At 46.7% G+C, this 13961-nt stretch overlaps 1 protein-coding gene across 6 annotated transcripts in view; it reads left to right on the plus strand.

Moving 5' to 3' along the window:
- The window catches only part of si:dkey-44g17.6 (guanine nucleotide-binding protein G(I)/G(S)/G(O) subunit gamma-12), a 46856-nt gene that overhangs the window by 10993 nt on the left and 21902 nt on the right, over positions 1-13961 (plus strand). For all 6 annotated transcript variants that reach the window (XM_010872070.3, XM_010872069.3, XM_010872068.3 and 3 more), the window contains exon 2: positions 5768-5830. The gene's annotated coding sequence lies outside the window, so the exon portion shown is untranslated. The remainder of the gene's footprint in view (positions 1-5767; positions 5831-13961) is intronic.

Consider the following 13961-nt stretch of genomic DNA (forward strand, 5'->3'; position numbering starts at 1 on the left):
GTGCCAAGACCGGCTGGTACCCCTGAACACACTGGAAGGGGGTCAAGGAAGTGGAGGAGTGGCGGAGCAAATTCTGGGCATACTCTGCCCAGGGCAGGAACTCTGACCACTCCCCCGGCCATTCCTGGCAATAGGACCGCAGGAACCTCCCCAGGTCTTGGTTCACGCGCTCCACCTGCCCATTAGCTTCGGGGTGGAATCCGGAGGTGAGGCTGACCGAGACCCCCAACCGGCCCATAAAGGCCTTCCAAACCCGAGACGTGAACTGAGGGCCCAGGTCAGATACAATGACATGGGTGAACAGTGCCTCCGTGGTCTGCAGAGCCGTCAGGAGACCGGGGAGGGGAAGGAACCGGCAGGCCTTTGAAAACCGGTCCACAACAACCAGGATCGTGGTATTGCCTAGTGAGGGGGGAAGATCGGTTAGAAAATCAACGGACAAGTGAGACTGTGGTCGTTGTGGAACGGGCAAAGGATGTAACTTACCCGCCAGAAGGTGTCTAGGTGCCTTACACTGAGCGCACACCGAACAGGAGGACACGTACACTCTCACATCCTTGGCCAGGCCAGGCCACCAGTACTTATCGGTAAGGCAGCGCACAGTACGGTCTATGCCCGGGTGACCCGTGGAAGGGGACGTGTGGGCCCAGTAGATGAGACGGTCTCAAACATCCAGCGGAATGTACTGACTCTCCGCAGGTGTCTACAAACGGGTGTCTCGCTCCCTCAAGCCAATGTCTCCAAACAGTCAAGGCACTAAACACAGCCAACAGCTCCCAGTCAACGACGCCATAGTTGCGCTCTGCCTCACTGAGCTTCCGCAAGTAAAATGCGCAGGGGCGACGCTTAGGAGGGGTACCTGACAGTTGGGATAGCACAGCACCTATCCCTACCTCCGATGCATCCACCTCCACTATGAACGGCAGTGACGGATCAGGGTGAGCCAGAACCGGGACAGAGGTGAACATTCTCTTAAGGGTGCGAAATGTCATGTCTGCCTCGGCCGTCCAGGTGATCTGGCTCGGCCCACCCTTCAATAAGGAAGTGATAGGAGCTGCTACCTTGCAGAAGCCCCGTATAAACCTACGGAAGAAATTGGCAAACCCAATAAATCGCTGCACCGCCTTAACCGTAATTGAACGGGCCAATTACGCACGGCTGACACGCGATCGACCTCCATTTCCACCCCACCGGCGGAAATCTGAAACCTGAGGAAAGAGACGGCTCGCTGGAAGAACGCGCACTTCTCTGCTTTAACGTACAGGCCATGCTCCAACAGCCGCTTCAGCACCCTGCGAATGAGAGACACATGCTCAGCACGCGTAGTGGAATACACGAGGATGTCGTCAATGTAAACCACAACTCCGCGCCCCAACATGTCCCTAAACACATCGTTCACAAAGGACTGAAACACTGCCGGGGCATTCATCAACCCATACGGCATCACTAGGTACTCGTAGTGACCCATGGTGGTGCTGAAGGCCGTTTTCCACTCGTCTCCCTCTCGGATTCTCACCAAATTGTATGCGCTCCTGAGGTCCAGTTTCGTGAAGAAGCGCGCCCCATGCATTGACTCCATGTACTGGGAAATCAGGGGGATAGGATACGAATACCGGACTGTCAGTTTATTTAACGCCCTGTAGTCAATGCATGGACACAAGCCCCCATCCTTCTTCCTCACGAAAAAGAAACTCGAGGAGGCGGGCGAGGTGGAACGGCGGATCTGCCCCTGCCTCAGGGATTCGGCCACATAGGTCTTCATCGCTGCTGTCTCTGCCTGTGACAGGGGATACACATGACTATAAGGCGGCCCAGCATCTCCCTTTAGGTTTATAGCACAATCCCGGGCCGATGTGGTGGTAAACGACTAGCCATGGTCTTAGAAAAGACCATTGCTAAATCGGCATATTCCGGTGGAATGTGCACTGCGGAGACATTGTCTGGACTTTCCACCGAGGTCACACCAATGGAAACACCTAGACACCTCTCCTGACACCCCTGAGACCACCCAGTCAACACTCTGCGACCAGGAAAACGTTGGGTTGTGTCCTGACAACCACGGAAGACCCAGCACCACAGGGAAAGCAGGAGAGTGAATGACATGAAATTCAATCTGTTCTGTATGGGCGTGCTGTACAGTCATATTGAGGGGCACCGTGACGTTCTCAACTAGACCAGTACCCAGTGGTTTGCTGTCTAAGCCCGTAATGGTCCTAGGTCTAGACAACGGTACCAGCGGAATGCGCAGTCTCTGTGCGTAACTGCTGTCCATAAAATTCCCAGCTGTGCCAGAGTCTATTAGCGCCTTACACTGAGAATTAGCAAGGAAATCAGAGAATGCACCAAAAGTGTCATTTGATTCGCAGAGAGCCCTGACAGTGTGTGTGGTCTACTCACCTGACTCTGTGTAGGGGTGTCAGGCTTTCTCCTCTCAACCCTTTTCTGTTGGAAGCAGTGGGAGGCAGAGTGCCCCTTCCTCCCACAAAAGGAGCTCTCCCTAGACCGCACCGTCTCCCTTCGTGCGGCACCTCCCACTTCCATGGGTTCAGGCCTGACGATGGGGTGTGCCGGAGGGGGCTGATCATTCCCGGTGAGTCCACGGGTGGCTAGCAGGTTGTCCAGCCGGATCGCCATGTCGACAAGCTGGACAAACGTCAACATGGCCTCCCGGCATGCCAGCTCCCTACGGACGTCAGGCTGTAAGTGGCACCGGAAATCATCTATAAGCGCCCTCTCGTTCCAACCCGACCCCGCCGCCAGGGTCCTGAACTCCAGGACGAAGGCTTGCACGCTCCTCGTTCCCTGATGATCGAAAACGGCCCAAAGGGGCAGACGAACGCCTCGTAATGGACCAACTCCGGCCCGTTAGTGGACCAGACGGAGTTGGCCCAGTCCAACACCTTGCCCCTCTGGCAGGAGACAAGGGCCGAGACCTTCTCCCTATCCCCCGGGTGAGGGTTGAGGGAGGCGACATAAAACCCCAGCTGCAGTAAACATCCGGAGCTGTGCTGCGTCTCCGTGGAATCCCTGGGGAAGGCTCAGCTGTATGGTCCTCGTCTGTGGCGGTGGAGACGATGGCAAGGACACCTTGGCCGGGTTGATAGCTGGTGGCACCTGCTTGGTCGTTATTCTCGCCTCCAACCGCTGCATCGCCTGGATCATATTGGTCATGGCCTCCCCCAGGGACGCGATCATGTCCCCATGCTGTCGCAGCAAGTCGCCCTCTGCTGGCTCCATTTTCAGGTGAGGAATTCTGTAACAGCGGTGTTGTCGTGATGTGTGAAAATAAAGGAGCCAAACGCAGGGAGTCTTGTAATTTACTTACACAAGTGCAAAATCATGCAAGTTTCTCTCCAGGACAACACCCAACAGAACAATTCCTCACAAAGACGCCCAGAAACACAGGAACTAATATAGGCAACCTAATGAGGGAATGGACACCAGGTGTGTGCAATAACAAGACATGACAGTGCCGTGGGAGGAGGAGCGGCGTGACTAGAAGGCCGGCGATGACGCACGCCGAATACCACGCCAGGGGAGAGGCGCGCTTCTTCCACGCGCGTCCTCGTTACAACACTCATTAACAAAAGACTATATTATGGAGACCATTCTTTTGTTTATGTCTTGTTTTTTTTTTTTACTGTCCTGTTTGACCCAACTCACTGTCCTGTCTGACCCAACTCACTGTCCTGTCTGACCCAACTCACTGTCCTGTTTGACCCAACTCACTGTCCTGTCTGACCCAACTCACTGTCCTGTCTGACCCAACTCACTGTCCTGTCTGACCCAACTCACTGTCCTGTCTGACCCAACTCACTGTCCTGTTTGACCCAACTCACTGTCCTGTTTGACCCAACTCACTGTCCTGTTTGACCCAACTCACTGTCCTGTCTGACCCAACTCACTGTCCTGTCTGACCCAACTCACTGTCCTGTTTGACCCAACTCACCGGCCTGTCTGACCCAACTCACTGTCCTGTCTGACCCAACTCACTGTCCTGTCTGACCCAACTCACTGTCCTGTTTGACCCAACTCACTGTCCTGTCTGACCCAACTCACCGTCCTGTCTGACCCAACTCACCGTCCTGTCTGACCCAACTCACCGTCCTGTCTGACCCAACTCACCGGCCTGTCTGACCCAACTCACTGTCCTGTTTGACCCAACTCACCGGCCTGTTTGACCCAACTCACTGTCCTGTCTGACCCAACTCACTGTCCTGTCTGACCCAACTCACCGGCCTGTCTGACCCAACTCACTGTCCTGTTTGACCCAACTCACTGTCCTGTCTGACCCAACTCACTGTCCTGTTTGACCCAACTCACTGTCCTGTTTGACCCAACTCACCGGCCTGTTTGACCCAACTCACTGTCCTGTCTGACCCAACTCACTGTCCTGTCTGACCCAACTCACTGTCCTGTCTAACCCAACTCACCGGCCTGTCTGACCCAACTCACTGTCCTGTTTGACCCAACTCACTGTCCTGTTTGAACCTATTCACTGGCCTGTTTGACCCAACTTACTGACCTTTTTGACCCAACTCACTGGCCTATTTGACCCCAATAAACCAAATACTTCCCTGATGCTGAATTCCTGCTTTGCTCTGTCTGTTGTTGCTCATGTTGGTGGATGAAAAATTACTTCATTAATGGACCAGGCTGACTACACCCACTCTATACCAGTGGATGATCAATGAGGACCAGAAAGGCTCCTGTGCTCCCTATAAAATCCAGTAATTAATGATTGCTTCAGGGGTTTAGCCTGCAGATGCTAAATAGTCCACTTTAAATAGTCCATGCACATCACACTTTCCCTATTTAACGTAATTTTTGTTTCCAAACATCCAAGAAATATCTAAATCTATTTAATATGATTCAATATGATAGTCTTCCTTCCAACATTTGTTTATTACCTAAGTACTACATAAGTTATAAAGCAGCTTATGTTCCTCAAAATGGTGTGGGCGTACTCCAAGAACAGAATGGTATGGCCATATAACTCATAAGAAATATGCTTGTGAGTTGACAACTTCTCAGGAGAATATTGTCATCCTGCTTACCACTTTTAAAAAAAGTCTGTTTGACATCTCCAAAGTTTTTTTCACATTTCCTTCAACCATTTATGATTGTAGGATGAGTCAACAACTTACTTAATGGGCAGAATATGAACTTTAAAGGAGGGATATTTACTGGTCAGTTACTTTAAATGAGGGCTATATACCGGTCAGTTACTTTAAAGGAGGGATGTATGCCGGTCAGTTACTTTTTAGGAAGGATATATACCGGTCAGTTACTTCATAGGAGGGATGTATGCTGGTCAGTTACTTTAAAAAGTGTCCTGGTTTCAATTGCTTTGTGTGGGTACCACATAAACATCTGTAACCAGACCCTCTATGCTATATAGAGGAGGAAAGCACTGTGCAATCAAGGTTTCCCAGGATTTTGTTGATTCAGAGAGTATACACTGCCCTACTGGGACATCTGCTATTCGCTCTGAAACAGACATTGGTCTGACTGGTTTCCCAGGAATGTGTTGAATGCCAGACTCACTGACTGGCTGGAAATGGTGGCAAGTTGAGTCTGAGGTTGTCCCCACCCAAAATGTTGAATCACCACTCATCCTTTACTGTATTTCACATGATGAAGACAGGATAAGACTGCACATGGCAGAGATGATATGGTTTTCTTCTCTTGCTCTGTAGTCACACAGCAGATGGATGTGAAATAATCCCCTGATTTCTCCTCATGTGTTTCCTTTATTTTACTTTAGGTTTACCCATCAGTGAGGAACCAAAACAACATAAAACTGTCCCAAGAAACTCCTCCCAGAAAGGTTAGTCTCCTCTCCCTTCCCGGAAAGACACACCATTTCCCTCTTTACTGCTTTCCTGATGACTCAAATCTGTCCCTATCTACATCAGTAACTGGATCTAACAATTCACTGGATTATCTCTAACATTTCACTGGATTATCTCTAACCATTCACTGGATTATCTCTAACCGGTCACTGGATTATCTCTAAACATTTACTGGGTTATCTCTAACCATTCAGTGGATTACTTCTAACCGTTCACTGGATTACCTCTAAACATTCAGTGAACATTCAGTGTCAAAAGCACATTTAGAGTAGGTCACTTTGCCCATGTGTATTCAGGATCAGGCCCAACCCATTGGTTTCTGAAACCATTCACATGGTTCTGTTTATGTTATCCAGAAGTTGTGAGGGAAGTGGTCAGATCCAAACTCATTATGTAGAAAAAACAGATGTCCTTGGGTGTGGTATTGATTTTGGTTGAAGCAATGCTGGCTAGAGAGTACATAGCGGTTTTAGTTTGTGTTATTTTTGAGTGACTGTTGTTTTCTTTTCTGCTCTGTTTATGTATCTCATTCATTAACAGAAAACACAAAGTTATAAGATTTAGTATAGTTCTGTTATTGGTCTACATTTGTGTCCATTAAAAACAAAATACACTTACAATACACTTATGTGGGTGCACTGCCCTCTACTGGTGGAAACAGCAATGACATACTATGTTGTATTGCTTTGACCAGAGTTGTGCTTCAAACACACACCCATATGATGGCAGTGTTGGACAGTAGGTAAACTTCAGTCTCTATTCACAGCCACAAACAGTACAGCAAGCAACACCTACCTGACCAACAACATATTTTTTCACTGCATTTGTATCCTTTCAATTTCCATTTCTGGATTTATGTGCAGCTCTTTGAAATAAAATATTTTAATAAATGCACAGTGAAGTATTCACCTGGATTGAACCTAGCCAAATCTGTCCATGGCCATATCTTGGTGACTGATCAGTACACCTGGCACACATTCTGTTCACATAGTTGTGGGTCTTTTGTTGTTGCCATCTGGGGTTGGGATGCCCCTCCATCTCTCATGCACCAGACATGTGGCAGCTTGGCTGTAAGACCCTGTAGGGAAACCCCAGAGGTGTTGTCATGTGTTCCCAGTCTACTGTGGTGTACAGGTGTCCTGGTTCCTTTGCCCCAGGGGACTGGGCCTTGTGTGTACAGTGTTTCAGTGTCCCTCCCACCCAATTACAGTAGATGAGTGTTGTATAGAGTGTGTGAGATGTAGAGTACGAGCCAGGCTGTCTGCACAGGTGTTGAACAATAGCTCTTTCTCCTGTATGGAGGACTGGACAGGTGTGAGGCTGGAGGGGGTCGCCAGGCTGGCTGAGGGACCTCTCCCTGGGCTGAAGAGGGGACCACTGTCTTCAGCCTGAATACTTCTGGATGTTTTAATGACACCGGCCTTGCATTGACTGAGGCCTGTGTCAAATAACTGTCCGCTCTTTACAGCTTTTGAAGAGGACGTGAAACAGTTGGCATTCCTGTTAGAATTGTCTTACATTTCCCACTTTTATCTTTCTTCTGAAAGCAGGAAGGCAGACTATTTGCCGTCGAAATGTTGAAGCGGTTGCTGGGGTAACATACCATACATACCTCAGTAATGCTGTCACGAGTCCGGCAGCACTCTGCTATTTTAGAAGCTACTGTTAATAAACCTTTGACTTGGTGGATATTGTCACGTGGTACTTGCTTGTCAAGCTTGTCTTGGTACTGTTTAAATATGTGATGCACTGTACATGCTAGTTTTTTAACCCAGTGCATGTTTTAGCCAGGGGTAATAGAATGGTTTAAAGCTATTAGAACCAGAGCTATGTTTATGTATGTATATGTGTGTGTGTGTGTGTGCCTGTGTGTAATGAGGTCTACACGTCGATGTATAATGCATTGTTTTCCCACGCACTCTATGCCTAGCCCTCCCTAGGCTTGTACGATATTCCATCCTGTTCGTTGACCAAGCCTACGCTCATATATGGGCATCCTATCCTCCTCGTGTGTTCCTGTGTCGGCTTCAGGTTCTGCTGGGTCCACTTCCTGTCTTCCTAGCCCACACACTCCTTCTCTGTTACCCAATGCAGAAGCAGACATACAGGCGTGGTTTGAAAAAGGAGGAAGTGATGTGGTTCACGTTATCCTTTGATTGCCACTTTTGATGGTGATCAAAGGATATCTCTTATTAGGAACCATGACACGGCATTGCTCTGCTTGTTCAGTTCCTGTCCCTGTCCCGACTTGTTTTGTTCACAACTGGACCTGCATGTCCTAGGCAGAGAGAGTTATTTCCCTCTGTGAGAGATTGGAATGGAATGAGGATATATAAGCCATGTGGTTACCTGGAACCAGAAACATGTTACCTCAGCCACTTGTCTTCCTTGGAAAGGGAGGACGGGTCTGTTTTGATCTGGCAGAATTGAGGGAGGCAGGCAAGGGCCTCACAGTACAAGGTCCTGTTTTCCACTCTCCCTAAACCCCTCCTCTCCAGTCCTCACGAGGCCCCTGAGAAACTGCTGCTCTTTGTTACCATCTCTTTTAGTTTGGCTGTTCACCCGGTCTCCCTCAATGCCAGGTGGCTTCTACAGATACCATGCAGCAGAGTAGTCCTCTTTTCAAACAGCTGGCTATCTGTTCCTCTGCAAAATATAAGTTCAGTTTTTTTCACCCATTATTCAAAACCCAATTTTGTTGTATCTTATTTTAGTTGCAACAGTGTCTCACTGCAGCAGCTCCCAGTGGACCCGGGAGAGTTGAAGGTTGCTGTGTGCTTCCTCCGAGGCATGTCATGCCAGCAAGGTCAAACTGACTTCCTTGACAACCTCATGCCCATTCCTCTCACCTCTCCTGCCTGAGTCACTAGAACATGATGTGCCATGCCACCTCAGATGGATAAATATATTTATTATATATATTTAGATCATTTTCCTGTTTTCCTTTTATTATATATTCCTTGACTTTTATTGATGTAAAATTTTTATATCTGTGTGATTTTATTGAGGTAAAGCACTTTGAACTGCATTCTTTGTATGAAAGGTGCTATATAAAAGGTTATAATTATTATTATTATTATATACAGGAGCAGTATATAAGGAATAGACCACCATAAAAGACTGGAGTGCCATTTTGGATGTATGGACAAGACTGGACAGTGTGCTTCTAGGTGTCAAATGGCTGCTCTGTAACCTTGCAGACAATGACCTCTCCCTGTACTTGACTGGTACATGCCTTGTTGAGGAGGGAATGTCCTGCCTCCTGTATGAATTGCAGTAATGTAGTTTATTGTGGGTTTATAGAATAGGACACCACAGCAACAGGTCATTCAGAGACCCTGTACTCTACTGGAAAGCACAGTACAGATGGTTGTACCTGTGTGGGCGGTCTTGGATTCACATCACTGTTGTCTTGCAAAGATGATTTGCACCTATTTTTAGGTGATGATGCTTCCAGATAGTAAACAATGCACGACTACAATATGTATTTATAGGCCAAAGCCACGTTTCCAGAGAAGTCACTGACATTGTCTTGGAAGTGGGTGTGTAAGTGTGTTTGCTACACGTAGGCCAGCTGCATAATTAACCTGCCCTCAGACCCAAATAGTGCCATATTCCCTATGTAGTGCACTAGCGCTGACATGAAAAGCACACCGTGAGGGGACATACCTGCTACTGAATTATTAATCAGGGATATCGATGTGCCTCTTGTCTCTGGTCTGCGCCCCCGCATCCCTTCTCAGTACAACCAGGTCACAGCAGATCGGGTTCCCACAAGTGCCCAGAAGTGTTTGTGTCTCAGAGAATAATATCATGCCAACACCAGGGTTTCTGATTTAGTAAATGAATCGCTGGGTTGGGAGGCTGCGTGTTTAACACCTCCCTATGTTACCTTAATATTGTCGACCATCAGGGCCTTGCAGTCTAGCATTGTTCAGAGTCCAGGAAGTCTTTGGGTAAAGGCTTTCAGAAGTACACGTTTTGCACTGTTGAATGAAACGGTCTGGTGTGGAACAACCCAAGCTCTGTCTGTCTGCAATATCTCTGCATGTATTTGGGCTGCATCCACTCCTAAGACCTTGTACCTCCCTGTCTGTCTGGGTCCCAGACCTGGAGTCATCTTCGGCGTGGGAGTCGTCTGGGGAATGCCTTCCAGTTAACCACTCAGTTCCTAGCAGAGACCGGCCGGGGCTGGCAGCCTACTGGTGCGCACCAAGCAGTCAGAGCCTACGTCCCAAATGACACCCTGTTGTTCCCTATATAGTGCAGTACTTTTGAAGTTGTGCACTGAATAGGGCATAGGGTGGCATTTGTAACTTACACAGGAACTTGACGTGGTTCTGGAAATATCCACCCAACCAACCGCGTGCCTGGGATTCCTGCAGGAGCTGTTTTTCCTGTTGCCCTTTGATTCTGTTTTTCAGCTCGGCCCATCAGTCTAAAACCAACCGTTAGATCCTACAAAAACAGACTCAGGGTTGAGGAATTCTTTTGCAGTCCATAAATACCTTCTTTTTATTTGTATAGCCCATTGGCAGTCGGCAACTTTCCAGTTGTGTACGAATGTGTTTAAAGTTCATTAGGGGTTGAAGCTGGGTGGTGCGGAGCGTTCCATTGGTGGCTGGGAATACAGGAAGGTATTCATTCAAGTTTCGGAGGTCTCACAGTGCAGGCGTGCAGACCTGGTGTTGGTGGTTGGTTTGAGGTTACAATGTCTGGGTCCCAAATGACAGTACAGTTTTAGTGGACTAGTTTTGACCAGGTCAACGCCAAACCAACCAGGAACCGTCCCTTGCACGCATGCACTATGAGATCTTCGAAACTTGAATGAATACCTTTTTGTATTCCCAGAGGGATTGAACCCGCCAACATCAGGAAAACACATCCTCTCTGTTCCTACATTCTGAGCTACATCCCTATCTGGTGAGCTAATGCACGTCAGTAGTGGAGGAATATTTCAACTTGCCAAAAAGTCCAAGAACTAAAAGGAGGTTGACATGGGCTCCTTCTAAGTCAGAAAAGCCTGTCATACTATTGAGTGTTCTAGGAAATTGATGAATTGATGGGCTAGTTTATTGCATACTTGGCACAGAGGTTGGACATAAAACAAACTAGCACCTACATTGTTTGCGGAACACAGTGGAACTATAGACTCTGTTCTCCTCTCTACCTGTTAAAGGGGAAGTTCTCCATATTTTGTATGTGGCCAAGTTTGTACTTGAAGTTCATCCCCCTCGTTTTTCTGAAATTGTGATATTGACATGAGCAATATCCAAGTACAACCCTGTTTCCAGAAAAGTTTGGACGCTGCGTAAAATGCTAATAAAAACAGAATGCAAGGATGTGCAAATAGTTTATCCCTATATTTAATTGAAAATTGTACCAGGACAACATATCAAATGTTGAAACTGAGAAATGTTATTGTTTTTGGAAAAATACATGCCCATTTAGAATTTGATGCCAGCAACAGGTTTCAAAAAGTTGGGACAGGGGCATGTTTTCCGCTGTGTTGCATCACCTCTTCCTTTAACAGTACTCTTAAAGGGTTTGAAAGTGCAATGTATTTCCATTCTTACTTGATATAGGATTTCAGCTGCTTTCAGGAGTCCTTTATATTTTCCATTTCATAATGTGCCAAATGTTTTCAATGGGTGACAGGTCTGGTGGCAGGCCAGTTTAGCACCCAGACTCTTTTAATACGGAGCCATGCTGTTGAAATACATTCAGAATGTGGTTTGGCATTGTCTTGCTGAAATAAACAAGGTCTATCCCTGAAAAAGATGTTGCCTGGATGTCAGCATATGTTCCTCCAAAACCTGTATATATTTTTCAGCATTAAAGGTGCCTTCACAGATGTGCAAGTCATTCATGCCATGTGCACTAATGCACCCCCATACCATCACGGATGCTGGCTTTTTAACTGTGCACTGATAAGAAGCCGGACGGTCCCTCTACTCTTTAGTCTGGAAGACGCGCCGTCCATGATTCCCAAAAATAATTTCAACTTCACCTCAGTCCATCTTAAATTAGTTCAGTCCAGAAAAGGTGGCGGTTCTGGATCTTCTTTGTATCTAGTTCTTTCATTGCATTGTAGAGTTTTAACTTGCATTTGAGGATGCAGCAATGTACTATGTTCATAGTGGTTTTCAGGAGTGTTCTTAAGCCCATGCAGTGATGTCCACTAAAGAATTGTGTCTGTTATGTAATGCAGTGCCACCTGAGGGCCTGAAGATTTCTCTTTTAATGATATTATGTACTGTACATGATGAGATCCCCAAAATCTTAGCAATTTTACGTTGAGAAATTGTATTCTGAAATTGTTGCACTATTTGCCTGCGTGGTCTTTAACAGAGTGGTGAACCCCACCCTCACTTCTGACTGACACATCCTCTCTGGAATTATCTTTTAACACCCAGTCATGTTACTGACCTGTTGGCAATTGAACTAATTATTTGTGAGATGTTCCACCAAGTAAATTTTCCAGTCTTGTGTTGCCTCTGTCCCAACTTGCATCAAATACTGGCATCAAATGTTACTGGCATCAAATTCGAAGTGGGCATATATTTTTCAAGAAACAATAACATTTCTCAGTTTCAACATTTGATATCTTGTCTTTTTACTATTTTCTATTGAATAAAGGATTTAAATTATTTGCACATCATTACATTCTGTTTTCATTTACATTTTACTCTGTGTCCCAAACAGAGTTGTCTAATAAAATTGTAAGACCCCAATCACAGACAGAGTGTAAGTAAGGCCATGTAAAAATGGGTAACCTTCCCATTTAAGACCAGGTTTGGTCTTAAACCAATTCACAAGTTCACACGGCTGCTGCTTGCTACTGTGGCATTAGAAAGGGGTAGACCTCTGAGTGGTTCTGTTTCCTGTCTGATAAGACCAGGTTTCAGCTAAGCAAATACAGCTGGGGGACACCAACTCACTGCATGTCTATTGTGTGTGTGTGTAAGCATAGTTGTGTCTTCATGAACTTGCAAGCATAAACTCTGATTGCACTGTGTTTCAGTTTGAGCATTCTGGATGCAAACTCTTGAAATAGGTTTTGATTTACATGTTGAGAAGCCGGTGGCTGTCCGTGCCAGTGAACCATGGCTAGAAATAGAATCACATTCCTGTTTGAGCTCAATGCCATCAAAATAAGTGAAACATGCTTCTTTGCATGAATTGTATCTGGAATGAAGATTTTGTGTTTCTGCACAGATTGTCCGGCTGGCTTGCTCTGTGGCTGGCTGGCTCTGCGGTTGGCTGGCTCTGTGGCTGGCTGGCCCTGTTGCTGGCTGGCTGGCTCTGTGGATAGTGTAGAGTACTGGAGTGGTCCTTGGCAGCTCATCTGAGGGGACCAGACAAGGCTTTTAAACTTGTTTATGTCACACTTCATTAGCATTGGAATGCTAATATTAGCAGCCTGCCTGTTATGCTGTCTTACAAGCCACACACACACATATATACTGTATATATTATGCACACACAAATATTTGACATTCTTTTTTCTAAACGCTAACCTGAATTATAGCCTGTCTGGTTTTACTGCAGCTGGTGTGGTGCCTCTAAAATGCCTAAACCAGGTGAAAGTTTGGTGCTGCATTGGCTCAGGGTGTAGGAGCTTGGATTATGAGAATGTGCTCGTCTATTAAAGCATGTTGTGTGACCTGAGGTGCCTCGCCCTGGACTGAAATGAAAACAGGTTCTCTGCAGTTCCCTGGTACCCTTCACTTCCCTGGGGGAAAGGTAACACAGCCCGACGGCACCCCTTTTACTATGGTAATAATTCAGTTGGTGCTGACTCTTTGTAACAAGGTCACATAGATGCTCCTAAAAGTAGCGTTGTTTGTTGTTCGTCCAGTCAAGTACCAAATGGATCATTTTGAAGTAACAGTACGTGAGGATTTGAGTGAATCTGTCTCTAAGCCTTTTTTTTCCCACATGAAGGGATGAAAGATGTGAAAAAGACTGATACACTTTTTGGAGACCAATTCCTACCATAGAAAAGAAAAGGAAATTCATAACTTCCCCGAAATCTCTTTGTCTGAGGCACTGCACGCTTTAATGTAATCCTTTCTATGATCTAGTGCATTTAAAGGGCGTAGG

Source organism: Esox lucius, chromosome 8 (assembly GCF_011004845.1).
Source record: "Esox lucius isolate fEsoLuc1 chromosome 8, fEsoLuc1.pri, whole genome shotgun sequence".
Lineage (NCBI taxonomy): Eukaryota > Metazoa > Chordata > Actinopteri > Esociformes > Esocidae > Esox > Esox lucius.